The sequence below is a fragment of the Paroedura picta genome, chromosome 6 (assembly GCF_049243985.1).
Source record: "Paroedura picta isolate Pp20150507F chromosome 6, Ppicta_v3.0, whole genome shotgun sequence".
NCBI classification, from domain to species: Eukaryota; Metazoa; Chordata; class Lepidosauria; order Squamata; family Gekkonidae; genus Paroedura; species Paroedura picta.
The window spans coordinates 66,288,002-66,303,808 of record NC_135374.1 but is presented as its reverse complement, the minus strand read 5'-3'; the positions used below and the strand labels follow the sequence as shown (position 1 = coordinate 66,303,808).

The following is a 15,807-nucleotide window of genomic DNA, read 5'->3' as shown; positions in this document are numbered from 1 at the left end:
AAAAAAGGAAAAACCAGAAAACTCACGGTCTTTACTGTTGCAGACTTCGGCTCCTGTCAGTCTGGTAAAAGATGATCTGGGAAGAATGTAGGGTCAGCTGGTCGTTTCAGGCTTAAAAAGTTATTTACGACAAGGGCGCCATCATGACCTTGAGCACACGCCACGGCGATCCAGAGAACTCAGTTTCCACGGATCTGTAGGACCCTCAGGATGCCGTTCCCAGTTCCTGGGGCGACTGGCGAGCAAGATTTGCGTATCTGCTCAGGTCTGCCAGGTGCAGTTGCTCCTGACCCTCAGCATGGCTTAAGAGCTGGGCAGAAGCCCAGCTAGTACGGCGCCATCTTCAGTCGTTCTCACCACCTGTTTATTCTAACCTTGTTCTTCCTAGCTGATTAACTCTGCCAGAGGACCAGTTGAATGGATGGGACATATTATAAATACTATTTTAGTGCCCCTGTCCTCAAACAAAGCTGTTCTAAGTCCATTAACAAACAAACAAACCAAAAAGAAAAGAAAAAGAAAACTTGCTGGAGAGAAGTAGTTTCAAGGGAGGAAAATGTAGGCAGGTGAATGGTCCAAGACCTTCCACAACCCACCTATGCAGAGCTTTACCCCCTGCTTTATAGGAAACTAGTACTGAACCCATTCTTTCTGACATATGGTTCTTCTATGGTCACATCTTGATAGGCTGTTGGGGAATGAAAAACTCACCTAGGGCCACATCAGCCTGCGATTACGTGACTGACACTACACAGTAGCACAATGTCTCTCCTGGTACAAAGTATTTATCAATGTTCCAAATACAATACTGCTTTGGAGTGCTATCAAGTTTCATACATATAGGTCTTTGGAGACATGTCTTGCTCCAGCTGTATTTTCCTATGAGCTAAGCATTCAGTCAACAAAAACTGTGAAATGAATTGGGATCTACTGAATAGGAGCAGTTTTCAGTGTCATTACATAGGCCCTTTCCTTGAAACTCCCACAGTCCTTCTCTTAAAATCCAGGACATAGGAACACATCTCCCAGATTCCAGGGGCAATTTAGTGTGACCAGTTTTCATTTTTGCAGTCTTCATCTTAAAAAGAAGCTTTGTTCCAAGAATGGAAGGAGCATTACTTGGTATTTTCTCAATAAGGCTGCTTCACAGTGAAGCCTGTTTGGATAGGAGCCCTCCAATGGTAAAGCTGTTTTGTTTGTTTTTGAAATTCAAGTTTAATTTGTCACATGTTATTTCTAGATGTAGAAAAACAGATTTTCCTCTTAGAATTGGGAAATAAATAATCCCAGAACCATGCAAAGTCAGGTGAACTGAATGCATCTTGACAAAATAATATCCACATCAAATGTATATTCATGTGTATGTTAAGTTAGGCAATTTCTAATATTTTTCTTTTTGCCAGGAAATGAGGCACTTACTACTCAGAAAGTGTAGTGTGTCTGGCTAGCATATGGAGGTGGCTGATGAGTTTTCAACTGGCTCATAAAATTTTTGAAAATTTAACAATTGGCTCTCATGAGCTACTTTGAGCTGGTTCCAGCATACCACTGGGTGGGTTGCAGAAGTACTAGACAGATAGAGACTAGGAAGGTCATGTTACAACCTGTTCAACTACTCTCCTACCTGCATTGGCGCACTATTAAGGATAAAAGGGTAAAAATATTTTGTGATTTCCAAACAATTGCATTATTTTCAGAAACTGTTTTTCAGTTTCTTCCTCCCCCTCCCAACTGAATAGCTCCATTTGGAATTCCACTTATGGTTGCCAAGTCTGAATTAGGAACTTCATGAATATTTTGAGGTAAAGCCTAGGAAATATGGGGTTTGGAGAGGGGAGAGACCTTAGCAAGGTGTAATATACCCTTTAGTCTATCCCCCAAAGCAGCCATTTTCTCCAGAATATCTGTAAAGTGGAGATCAGCTATAATTCAACAAGATCTCCAGGCCCTATCTGGAGGTTAGCAACAGTACATGAGAACCATCCTGATCCCTGTCACTGATTCTTGGACTTGGCACTGCAGCAGAACTAGCACTGCCTAGATGATTTTTGTGCTCCTCTATACTTTCTGATCACAAACTGTTGGTGGCCAAGTTGAAAGTCAGATTACGTAATATCAAGAAAAATGTACCCCCAAAGAAGTTTGATGTCACCAAGATTCCACCAACATATGCCATAGAAGTGAAGAACAAATTTGAACTGCTTGATACTACTGAGAAGCTACCTGAGGAATTGTGGCAAGAATTTCAGTCTAATATCATAGAAGCTGCTTTAGAACATATACCATACAAAAAGCCGGAAAGAAGATGCAATTGATTAACATCTGACACCATCAAAATTGCTGAAAAACTAAGAGCAGCAAAAGCTGCTGGCATGAGAGATGTATTCAGGAGGCTAAATGCAGATTTTCAACGTGCTGCCAGACAAGATAAGGAAGCGTATCGGTCGCAATGATGCAAGTGACTGAAAGAGGAATGTAATAGAGCAGTGGTCTGCAACCTTTTTCCTGTTGCGAAACGCTGCCAAGGGGTGAGGGCAAACTGGGGCCAGTGCAAACGTACATGCACAGACCTGCCGCACATGCTCATTTGCAGGGCCCACGCATGCGCGTTTGTGCTGCTGGTGTGCCAGCGGCCACGCTTCCCTCTTCTCGCTGCGGTGGGGAGGGAGCCGCAGCCGCCGGCACACCAGTGGCGCAAACGCACAAGCGGCCTGACACCGAGCCGCAGATCAGTGGTTGGGGACTACTGTAATAGAGGCCACACCAGAAGCCTCTTTGCTCAGGTGAAACAAGTTTGGAGCACCTTCACTGCTCATAAAGTAACCATCAAAGACAAGCATGGAAAAGACTTGACTAACCAAACCACCATCAAGGATCGATGGCGACAATATGCAGAAGAATTATATGCAGACACCAAGGTGCCTCAGTCACCAGCCAAAAACGCCCGACACGAATTGGAACCGCCTATACTGGAAGATCTGGGCTCTGAAAAAATAATAAAAAAAATTAATAAGGCTTCTGGCATAGATAACATCCCAGTGGAACTACTCAGATCTGTTCCACCAGCAGCAATCACAGCATTATGCCAGAAAGTCTGGGAAACTGGCACATGGCCAATAGACTGGAAAAGGTCCATTTTTATCCCATTATTAAAGAAAGGTGATGCACACATCTGCTCAAACTATTGAACTATGCACTAAATCAGTGGTCCCCAACCTTTTTGAGGTTGGAGACCGGCAGGGCATTGGGGCGCGGCTTGCGGCCCGCGCCTGCGCGGGCCACGCCTCCGCATCGGTCGCCCCCGCATTGGGCCGCGCCCCCGCATTGGGCCGCGCCCCAGCATCGAGCTGCGCCCCAGCATCGAGCCGCGCCCGCACATCGGGCCGCGCTCACGCATCGGGCCGCGCCCTGTGAGCCGCGGGCGCGGCCCGGACCCGATTCCCTCTCCCCGCCCTGCCGCAGTAAGAAGCTTCCCGGGCCGCAAGCCTGCGGCCTGGGAAGTTTTTTACTGCGGGGGGGGGCGGGGGGGGGGAGCCACGGTCCGGCGCCATGGCCTTCGCGGCCCGGCACCGGGCCGCGGCCCGCAGGTTGGGGACCACTGCACTAAATGGCATGTGCTAAATGTATGTTAGATCTTATATTTAACCAAAACTAATTTCTTGAGAAGATGCTGAAAATGCCATATCATTTTTCTTCTGTAACTTTTAAGAAACTTAAACTACCTTTTTATTGACTCTAGTAAGGTTTATTCTACATGTTGGTTCTGGGGAAATCCAGAAATTTGTTTTGTGAGCAGGAGATCCCTTTGCACAGAGGACAGAAGAGGTTGTTGTTGATTCTGCTTTTCCATTGCAGAACCCACATTTCACCCCATGCAATTCCTGTGGGTCCCCTGATTTGAGGAATAACATTGATGTAGCAGTGAGCTGCAGTGGGAATATGCCATACAATGATAAAACTACCAGCTCTTGTTGAAGGTCTTTCTTCCTTATCACTAAAACATGTGATGCCTTTATGTTTTGAACTGGCTCAGCATTATCAAGATGAATGAACTGAGTGTCTGCAGCTGTAAAAAATCCCTTAAAAATTAACTTCTCCATGTGGTCAGTGCTGCATTTTCTTTCTCTGAACTTTGCTTGGAACTGCACAGTAATACATATTTTTGCTTCAGACATCATACCAGGAAAGATATCTTGAGTTTGTCAGCCAGAAATACTTGTTCTAAGGCCGTCCTGGATTCCACGGCTAAACAAGCTAACAACTCAAATTGCAAACTGCACAGGACTAAGGTTATTCCAACATACATACCGTGCTGCATATGAACATTTATTGTAACAGAAAAACACTTTTCAGAGTAGAATGAGATGCATTGTATTTACCCTGGATCATACTGGACAGCAGGCAGCATTGTATGATTATTATGAAAGATTCTATTGTAAATCATTCGCTCTAGGGACAAAAAAACTGCAACAACCATTATATTGGATTTGCACTTTTTCACATTGGTATAGCTCTTTTTTACACAGCGCAAAAATATTAAATGTCAACCTATTAATATGTTGTATAATAATGAAAATGAATGACGGTGACTTAACAGGCAAGAATTTATCAATATTTCATCAATGTTACTAATTATGCGAATGATAAGAACAAAAGATAAACATAAACCAATAGGGATATTTTAACAACAAACTGGCAGCCAATAGCTCCTGGAGAATAAGAGAGCAAAGATGGGAGGGCAAGGATGGGAGGGCCCCTGCAGAGCAAGGCAGGGCTACACACAGCAAATCAAAGGCAGGAGGGCAGAGAGCAAAGTGTGGAAGGGCTCCTGCAGAGCAGGGCAGCTCAGCTGGCTAGCTGGCAGAACACAGTTGACTGGCCTCCCATGCTCCCCAGTGGGCAGAAGGGTGTAGAGAACAGTGGACAAGGCAGGCAATCTGGGCTGCTAGGACTGGCACTGCAGCCGCAATGAAGTACAGCCAGCCTCCTCCCCCACTCCTCAGCTCACCTTCTGCTGGCTCTTCCTCCTTTTGGCAAGTGTTGGGAAGCGGCATAGAAGAGGAAGAAGAGTAGGAGGAGTAGGAGGGCAAGGAAGACCTGTGATTGGCTCTCAGTGGGTGAGTGCCCCCTTCCTATTGGGGACATGGCCCCCATTGAGGGCCAGTCAGAGGGTTTGGAATATTCAATGTATTGTTGGAAGGATGGTCAGATTTTTATATATATGGTATGATTCCCAGGTACAGCATTTTCTGCAAGTCTTTGTATCCAGGGAAATGTAATGCATCTACTATGTAGCATAATCATAGCCTTTGTAAATACTATGTGAATTGCATTTGCCATGTTTCATTGTCATCTGCTAGATACAGCATGTTACCTAATTTTTGCTGGAAAATTATATGGCAGCTTTCTTCTGCTAAGCTACATTTCTGCCATTAGTGGCACATATAAACTACCTCTTTTTAAAAATGGGGATAATTATTTCCCCTTATTCCCTCCTCCCATCAAGGCTTTTCCAATACACAAGGTTTTATGCTTGGTGATCTACCATTCAAATGCTATAAATGTGAACATGACAGTCTACCTAACAGTTCTTGTGGATAGAACTATGCATTTTCAAAAGGTACACTCCCACAGAATTGTTGTGAAAGGATTAGATGCACAAATATTGCTAAAATATAGCAGAAAATTACTAAAATTGTACTAATCCATTCCTAATTGCTCACATAAACTCTTTTCACAGTTCTCAGTGATTATTTATTTATTTATATTATATTTATATACCGCCCTCCCCTGAGGCTCAGGGCAGTTTACATAAAACATAGAAAATAGTGCATGGAACTTAGTTTTCTATAACAATATTAACATTAATAACTTTAACATGGGAACTGGTGAAAACTGGTCCAGGGCCGAACACATGGATGAGTTTCTGGGAGGGAGTGAGCAGGGGCCCTGTAGATGTTGCTGGTTTTGCTCAATCTCAACAAAAGGCCTGGTGGAAGAGCTCCCTTTTGCAGGCCCTGCAGAACTGTTTTAGCTCTGTCAGGGCCCTGATCTCCTCCAGGAGCTCATTCCATCAGGTGGGAGTCAGGACAAAGAAGGCTCTGGTCCTGGTTAAGACTAGGCGGGCTTCTTTAGGGCCAGGGATCATTAGCCGGTTGGTGGTGGCGGAGCATAAAGCTATTTGAGGGGCATAGGCAGGGAGGCGGTCCTTCGGGTACACTGGGCCCTGACCACATACGGTCTTAAAGGTAATTACCCAAACCTTTAGCCTGATCTGGAATTCAACTGGCAATCACTGTAGTTGATGGAGAATAGGCCGAATGTGGTACTTCCATGGTGTTGCTGTGAGGACCCTGGCCACTGTGATTTGGACCAGCTGTAGCTTCCGAATCAAGGCTAAGGGTAGGCCTGCGTAGAGTGAGTTACAGAAGTCCAGTCTAGAGGTAACCATCGCATGGATCACTATGGCTAGGTGTCTTGGAGCCAGGTAGGGCACTAGTAATTTGGCTTGGCGGAGATGGTAAAATGCCAGCCATGCTACCTTCGTGACGTGGGCTTGCATTGTGAGGGAAGCATCCAGGATCATGCCCTTATTCCTGGTGGAGTGAGCTGTCGAGAGCTGCACACCATCCAGGGTGGGCAGGCGTGCTTCCTTGCATGGACCCTGCCTACCCAGCCACCGAACCTCCGTCTTTGAAGGATTCTGCTTGAGCCATCACTGCTTCCAGGCAGGTGGCTAATGTTTCTAGGGGAAGAGTCAGGGCAGGCATCCATCAGGAGGAAGAGCTGGGTGGAAGTATTAATCACTGCCTGTCTAATATGTACCTGGCCAAAAAGTTAATATTTTCAGTATAAGATAGTATTTGTTCTGGAATATTTAGACCAAATGTTCTGAACTTTTTTAAACATTGAGACTCCCTTGAAACATTCTTCAGGCTTTCAGAAACCCCAGAAGTGCAATCGTGCAGAACATGGTTGGGAAGCATAGCTATGTACATGCCTACTCAGGGCCCGTCCCCTTACTCCCCTCCAGGCCCATTATTTGCCATTTTGGGAGGCAGAAATGGATCAATATTACCATATATTGTTTATTAATTAGACTTGTATGCTGCCACTCCCAGACTAGCCAGCCCACAACATAATATACATAAAAATAATAAACCTAACAGTATTAACACCCACACCACCCTTTTACCAGCTGAAAATCAGCATTAAATGTGTCTGGGAAGATATCACCCAATAAATGTTTAACAATTTTTAAAAATAGATATAAATTAGCTCCCACCTATTCAGGAAACCCTTCTACAGCCATCAAGAAACCCCAGGGTTTCATGAAACCCTGGCTGAGAAAGCCTGATTTAAGACAGAATTCTCTTCCTAACAGTTATGTTGGTTCTCCTGAAAACTAGATAAATGGACCGCGGCTCCCTCTCCCTGCCCCCCCCGCAGTAAAAAACTTCCCAGGCCGCAAGCTTGCGGCTGGGAAGCTTCTTACTGCGGGAGGGCGGGGAGTGGAAATCAGGGCCAGGCCGCGCATCGGGCCGCGCCTGCGGGCCGCGCCTGCGCGAATGCACCATGCGCGGCTGACATCGGCCACGCATGGCGGATTCGCGCATGCGCGGCCCTTGGGGGCGCGGCCCAGTGCGCAGGTGCGGCCCGGTACCTGATGTGTGGGCATGGCCCGTGGGCGCGGCCCGATGCCCTGCCGGTCCCCAGCCTCAGAAAGGTTGGGGACCACTAGCCTAGAGGTAGAAAGATCCCCAACATGATATGGATTGACTCTATCAACAATGCCACCACCCTCAGTTTGCAAGATCTGAGTAAGGAACGTTTTGGAGTTTATTAATTCATAGAGTTGCCGTATGTCTGAAGCAACTTGATGGTCTTTTAACGCATAAATGAAGTGACAGTCCTGAGTATAAGGGATTCTTCATCCTAAACTGGCCAAAAAAGTACATAATTGGTATTTTAACTCTAAAAAGGCTAGCTGAGAAATCTGGCGAGTTGGGTTTCATTCCACGATCTCCCACATACAACCAGCTTGGGTGACTTTGGGCTTGGCTCACTACTGATCAAGCTGTTCTGACCGAGCAGTGATATCAGGGCTCTCTCAGCTTCACTTACCTCACAAGGTGTCTGTTGTGGGGAAAGGGAAGGGAAGGTGACTGTAAGCTGCTTTGAGACTCCTTCTTCTTCTAGTTATAGAATTTGTTTCTTTAATTAGCATACAACACTGATTTCAGTAGCTATGTATCTTGAATTATGACATGATTAAGCAGTTTCTGGGTGTGTAGAAAGAGTGGGTAGTTATGCTGGTCCATTAGGGGGGGAAATTTAAACCAGCAGAAGTATAATTTTTATTGGAACCAATTAAAATAGTACAAAGCAACGAGCAGTATTTTGAGTTACCTCTTCAGACTACTTGTTCAATAAAAAGCAAAACTGTTAAAAAGAAAAATAGGACAGAAAGAGGATAAGCCCAGAAGTCATCCGTTTGTTGGTAGCAGTCTTAAGGAAAAGTTCAAGTGCTTCTCAGACTAGTTAAGTTAGATCTTGTTGCATGTAAATCAAATTACAGGTAGCACCAAGAATGACAAAAGATATAGAAGTTCTGTCTAATTTTGGACCTTTCTTCAGCATGTAGTGGGACTCTTGAATATCCAGGGGAGGTATAAGATATAACCCAGCTGAAGGTTTTGCTAAATAAAAACACCTTGCAGGACTGGAACTAGCTAACTAGCTATACCAGATCAAATACATTTTTTCAGCCCCCTGTAATATTGTGCAAATATATATACACGTGTGTACATCTGTCATTTTACTTCTGATGAAGATGTTAGATCGACACGTGTTAGGTACAGGTCCTACCAATTGGCAATACTGGTGTAGTCACCCAGATATTTTATGTGTGCCATCAGATATAAAATGTTTCAATTTTTATGACTGCTTTCATCCCTAACCTTTTTGGTTCTTTCCAGTCTGTCAGGTAGGATTTGTTTTCCATTATACCTGTTTACTGGTAAATACTGACTTCATGTCCAGTCTTTTGCCATGTCCTTGAATCTCGAGGAACACATAGGACCATAATTGGTGATCTCATGCCATGATATTCTCACAAATCTTGCCAAATTGTTGGTTATCGATGTACATGTTCTACAGACTGTTTTATGTATGGTTCTCTGTTATAATGTAAACCGCCCTGAGACTCCGAGGAGGGCGGTATAGAAGTATGATAAATAAATAAATAAATAAAATCCGCGTGCCTAACAAGCTATCCTGCCAGGTAGTTCATTACCTTTAATTCGGCCATAAGCAGAAATCCACCACCATCAAAATAACAGTAGCCTAGAAATGGAAACTCTTCATCTAGCAAAAATGGGTAGAAATCAAAACATACCTCAAGACATGCAATGACTATTAAGTCCTAGAATTTAGGAGTCCTGCACTAGGAAGCTGGCCTTGAAATGCCAGTTTAAACAATGTAAGCTCCTCTTTTATTATTTACTATATATGGCTAAGAAAAATGAAAGAGGAAGAATACACCCCGGTTCTTTTTAGCGTCTCCAAAGCTATTTCCGGTGGTTCTGTCCAAAGAGAGATGTGCAGACTAATTTCCTTTGGTGATAACTATACGCAGCGTGGGCCTCTCCAGGCCCTACAGTGAAAGGACGCTCCGCCCCGAGGCCTTCCACGGGGTTCTGCCCAATTTCCCCAGCCTCAGCCGCGGTGGCCAAACCCCGCTTCCTTTCCCCTTCGCCGCTTGCCAGCAGCGCCCTCGCCCTCGCCCCACCCACGCGTCAGCCTTTGGCTGGCCCCGGGGACTCCAGGCGCTGGGAAGGGGAGGAGCAGCTCTGCCCCCCACTCCCCTCCCGACCACGAAAGGTGACGTCATTATCCGGGCTCTTTGCGGCGGCGCTCTTCGCACCGTGGGTCACAATGGAGCCCAAACAGAGCCCAACCGAAATGAAACGGTTGCTCTGCCGATCTCCTCAGTGAGCGCGGCCTGGTCCTGCTCGGCCGCCGTCACCGTCCACCCACACTGCTAGCCGACCCGCGGCCCCCTCCCCCGCCCAACACTTTCACTATAGCGGCGCCCCCCCCCCTCCAGCCCGGGGCCCGCCACCCATCCAAGGCGAGGCGTAAACGGCTGCCTGCGCGACACACAAGGGTGTGAGTGTTGGGGGGGGGGGGCGCTGGGGGAGTGACTGACTGACACGCAGGGAAGAGAGGAGGGTCACGCTCGCCGCCGCGGATGCTGTTTGGGTGGCGAGGCCGGCGCCGCCGCGTTGAGTCGGAGTCTGCGCCGCCACTGCCGGCCGAGCCCTGCCAGAGCCGCCATATTGCCGGGACATAGGCGCTTCGTCTCTGCCGCCACCGCCGCCGCCGCCACTTCGCTCTTAATTGTGTCCCGGTTTCTGCCACCTCTTTGCTAATCGAGTGCGACCTTTCGCTGCCTCCTCTCGTCCGGCCTAGCCGAGCACAGCCCCTCCCTCTCTTCCTCCTTGCGGGCGCGGGGCGCATCTGATTCCCCCGGACGGGGAGGAGCAGAGCCGTAGGCCCCAGCCCAGGCTCGCCTAGTCTCTCTTCGAGCTGCCTGGCCCGGGAGACGCGCGAGCCCGGGGCCTTGCCGCTGAGACGCCGGCCCTGCTGCCGTCGCCGGGAAGCGGCGGCACTCAGCAGCTGGTGACGCAAAACTGAGAAAGCCGCCGCGGCCGCCCAGGCGCCGCCGCCAGGAGCAGAAAGGCTCGAGCGGGTTCGCGACCGAGAGGGCTGCTCCCTGCCAGGTTCCGAGGGGCGTAAGCCGGCGGCTGGAAAGCTGCAGCGGTAGCGTCCGGCGGGCTCTTGCCGGGCATGAGAGACGGCCCCGCTGCTTGCTGCGGCTGCCGCCGCCTGGGATGAGAAAGTCTTCGACCACACCCGCCGCCGCCTCCTGCCCCCATCGCCAGCAGCAGCAGCAGCAGCAGCCGCAGCAGCAGGGATCGGAGCGGGCCTCGGCACAAGCGCCAGGAGCAGCAGCGGAAACGGGAGACGCTGTGGGGGGGTGAGTGGGTCCGGAGAGGGGCTGTCGCGGCGGCTACCCGCAGCCCCGGGGTGGGTGGGTGGGTGGGTGGGTGGGGGGAAACAGCGCCCTGTTGGGGGCGGGGGGTGTTGAAAGCCGGGGGCGGGAGAACGAGAAGGCTTCTCTTCCCGTTGTGTGTCTGTCGGTGCGTGTGTCACTGTGTTTTGGAGTGAGAGGGGAAAATGGCTGACGACTCTTCATTCTTTTTGCCCGTCCTGTCCCGGGCCTTGTCGGAGAATGGGGTGCGTACAGCCCGTAGCCGCAGTCCTTGGGAGGGGGACACGGCCTGCAGAGCTGGCTGGCGTTTGGCGTGATTCCTCCCCGAATAGCCGGGGAAATTGGCGAAGAAGAAAGTAAAAGGGCTACCGTCATCGGTTGGCCTGGCATTTGGTTTCTTTTAATACTCCTTTCACTTCACAGCAAACGCCATTACTGAGGTGGAGTGATTGGAGTCATGAAGGCCTGGGCTACGCCAGGAAATAAGGCCCTCATCGGGCTTTCTTTCTGAAATCAGGCCTGCAACGACGGAGCCCATCGCTCCTCTTCGTTGTAAACATTATTGTCACGGGTGCAGGTGGGCTGTGTAATGGCTGCCTTCTCAGTTCCCAATAACGCCGCTTTATTGTAAGGAAGAGTCTTCAACATTCAATTTTCCTTCTTCCTTATGCTGCAAAAGATCGTACTTATTTGCATTTTTTATTGTTTTGTTATAGCGTAAGAGCTGTGTTACGGCTCATACTGGCCGGTTCCTGATTTCTGAAAGATCTTGTAGTTCAGGAAAAGCACTACCTCCAAGATTTCTTTTTGATTGGTTTGAAATACTTAATGCATTTTGAGGGTTCAGTTGATTCTTATAGTACTTATACTGCAGAAAGAACTCCATTGATTTCAATGCAACAAATTTGGAACCTGAGAGTTATTGCTTGAGGTATTTTATTTTACTGTTGATGGAGTTGGGGGGTGGTGGATAGAAGGTTACAGCTGTGAACCTATGAACACTTATGAGTTAAATCCCACCAAGCTTGGGGAAAGCTTTTAAATAAACATACATAGGATTGCATTATATAAATACTGGAATGCTTATCAAATGTCAGGATTTTCAAAACACTTTAAACTTGGATACTAGTATTCAGGCAATATCTTTTGAATGACATAGTTAGCCATAACTTAATACCATTTCTGTCCAGATGGACTTTTCTGTACTGACGTAGATTTGAAATATGGGGGTGTGGCTCTTAGTTACTAGTCTAAAGTACACAAATGTTTTAGTATTGGGTTCATGATTTTAACAGTATAAATGGCATCACTGCAACTTATGCTTGCATGTGTTGTTTATTATTAGTTTCTTTCTTACTAAGTGTGCTGTTTTTATATTTATAAAAAGAGTTAACTAGGAAGACCTGAGTTTTATGGCTAGGAAGAAAGAATGTGCCTTCACCAGTTAAAAAAAGTTTTAGATTGGTGATCAGCACACCTTAGGAAATCATTGGTGAATAAGCAACTGGAGAATATCTGCATCACCACTAGTTGTTTCACTCTCTAGTGATTGGGTGTCTTCTCATAGCATTATTCAAAATATTTTTTTCTTTAAAGAGGATAGGATGGATTATAGATTTGTGGTTAGTTATTATTAAACTACTTCTTATTTCCTGTCCCATTAGGAACTATGGCATATTGGGATGTATGTATTGTCTTGGAATAAAATTCAGTATAACTTCGTTACTAACACAAACTCATAGTAAATATGCTTGCTTGAAAGCAGGATCTATTTATTTACATGGAATGCAGTCTTGCAAGACTGAAGTAGTGTAATTCCTTATATACTTTTATTGTTCTTCCGCACCCCAACCCAATTCCATGTTCTGTTCGTAGGTTATCAAGTGAAAATGCAGCCAACTTTATTCAGGTAGTTCCGTATCATTGGTCTAATTTCAGCTTGTTTAATGCCTAATTGCATTTTTCTAATTTTTCTTATTGTATTTACAGATAATTTGTTTCTTATAAATACCAGTCCAGGAAATAAAATGCTTTCGTTTTCCTTGGAACATCTTTATAAACACTTATGGATAGAAAATATTATTAATACACTATAATAATGCCTGAAATTGCATCACTGATAATAAACCTAAGGCAATAGCAATATACACTGTTTGGGGTTATGATCAAGAGAACCAGTCAGCTATTAAAACATAACACATTCCCAGATTTAAGAATTAATTCTGGAAAGTAGCATATGCTTTAAATCAGGGGTAGTCAAATGCAAATGCTTGCAGGGGCTCATGAGAATTGTAGTCCATGGACAACTGGAGGGCCACAGTTTGACTACCCCTGCTTGAAATCATCAGGAAATACTTCCTTAACACTAGCAAATGTGTTCTGGAAGTCGGCATTTTAAAACATCCTTTAAACTACTTTTTTTAAATGGGTGGAAAATTGCAGCTTTTGGGCTAGACTCAGTTGTCTTCTAAATCCATTTTATTACTTATGTGCACCACGTTATTATGCCAAATTGCAACAGGAGGTATGATTGTGGAGTGTTTTAAATATTCTGACCTAAGAAATGTAAGCATTATTGTAGATTTGATTTGATTTCTCAAATAACCTTTGAATTCTGGCTGCATAGTTAAAAGAATCATCCAGTTTAAATTCAGTGGGAGTTTGTTTGCCTGGCATATGAATCCTTGATACGTTTACTTGAAAAACCTTTACTTTTGAGGGGAGTTTCATTAAATTGGCTTTTGAGTCAGTGGATTTTTATATGGGTTTTATAACGGTAATGACTGTGGAAGGCACTGGCAAACCACCCCGTATTGAGTCTGCCATGAAAATGCTAGAGGGCATCACCCCAAGGGTCAGGCATGACTCGGTGCTTGCACAGGGGATATCTTTACCTTTTTAATAGTGTTATTGTATTTTTGTAATATTTTATTTATATTGTAATGCACCTTGAGTTCTGCAAGGGACAATGGTGCCTGATAAATGCTTTAAATAAATAAAAACATATTTTTGATACATGCTTTGAAATAATTATTCACCATTTCTTACAAATAATAGCAATTGTAAAGAGTAAAAGTTAAATATGTAGTAGTGTTTAGTAATTCTTGATTACATGAAATATGTTTGTTCTAGTTTTACAGGACTTGCTGTCAAACTGCAACTCTGTTACTACCCTTTCAGCATAGAATCCTGTGGCTTCTCTGCAAAGGGTTGTTAATTCACTAGTTCTTATACCAGTGCAAACTGATGTTGACATATGGTTGGTGCTTGTTCTGTGGGTCCATTAAATGTTCACTCAGCATATAATTCTCTATGCCCATGTTCACTGATCTATAATTATGTGACAATTTAATGGCTTACGTGTTTATGGCTGTAATATTGCATTGATGCAAGAGATCATTGGTTTGATGTACATAGTACACCTCTCCATTTGTCATGTCCCCTCTCTGCCAACCCCTTTATAGTTTCACTTGGGGAGAAACATTGAGAAATCTAGAGTCACTTATGCAAGTGTTTTATAAATTTTGATATACTGGTAATGCCCTGGAAGTTCAGGAACTTTGAACTGAAGTTACTTTGTTTTCATATGTTTTGATGCTTGTGTAATGTATGTAACAATACGTTCAATTGTCAGAGTTCTGGATTTGAAACTTTTATATCTTACTGGAAATATACTTCATCTCTCCCCCCACCCTATTTATAATTATGCTTGAGACAAGAGCTGTATTAGTCAAGACATGAAAAGTAACATACTCAGATTCCTTGATGTGATTTGCTTTCTTCTGAAAATTTTGATTATTTGTCTTTTGCTTCGATTTATAATGTATTCCATGTGGAGGGTGTATCAAGCAAAGTGATTTCCATTAAAAAGTTAAGATTAATTTTGCCTTTGCATGTTTTGTTGAAAAGGTTGTGCGCCATATGTTGGATTGGTCCAGCAGCAGAGTGCTTCTGCAGATAACTTGGAATATTCTGCTTCTTAAATTATTGACAGGTCTTGTGAATTTGGATTTGGTGACTTACAATCCCAGCATAGCATGTATTTCTGTCCTTTGCTCAAATATCCTGGCACATGCAGAGGACTTAATGGAATCAAATTGTCAGTGAAAGCTCAAATAATGACTGACTCGTGAGCCAAATTAAAATGCATTGCTGTGCTCCAGAAACATTTGGAGTTACTCTCTTGGGATAGAAGAAACTCCTGATGGGTCAAAAGTGGTATTTTGAATACTGCTTTTCTGCCAGGTGCTACTTAATCTCAAGTAACGCTTGGGAAATGGAACAGCCAGGCAAAAAGGAAAACATGAAACATTCACTGATAGCATCTGAGTTTGCTTCCATTTTCATCCTGGAAGGTTGTCAAAATATTGTGTTTTATGTTTTGCAGTTTCATTTATTTATTAGGTTTATTACACATATATATATATATTTATTATATTTCTATACCACCCTCCCTTACGGTTAAGGCCGGTTTACATGAAACAAAGGGGTAATACAATTCAATTCATAACAGCAGGATCCGTAACTGAAGACAACAGTATTATAACATTTCACATGATAACGATAACTTTTTAGCCATGATCCCATAGGAGGTTGATCTGGGTTCAAGTTGTAGGGAGGGGTGTCCAAAGGTTCAGTGGGTGTTGTTGAATCTGTCAGCCTCAGCCAAATGTCTGGTGGAAGAGCTTCCTTTTGCAGGCCCTGCAGAATTGTGGAACTTCAGGTAGGGCCCTGATCTCTTCAGGGAGCTC

At 45.0% G+C, this 15,807-nt stretch overlaps 1 protein-coding gene across 3 annotated transcripts in view; it reads left to right on the top strand.

Annotated features, from left to right (window-relative positions):
* The first annotated feature begins 9,889 nt into the window (after positions 1–9,889).
* The window catches only part of USP9X (ubiquitin specific peptidase 9 X-linked), a 111,479-nt gene continuing 105,561 nt past the window's right edge, over positions 9,890–15,807 (top strand). The window contains exon 1 of one of the 3 annotated variants that reach the window (XM_077342901.1): positions 9,890–10,170. The gene's annotated coding sequence lies outside the window, so the exon portion shown is untranslated. Of the gene's footprint in view, positions 10,171–10,199; positions 11,042–11,282; positions 11,302–15,807 lie in introns of those variants that run through there. The other 2 variants (XM_077342900.1, XM_077342902.1) reach the window with 2 other exon arrangements.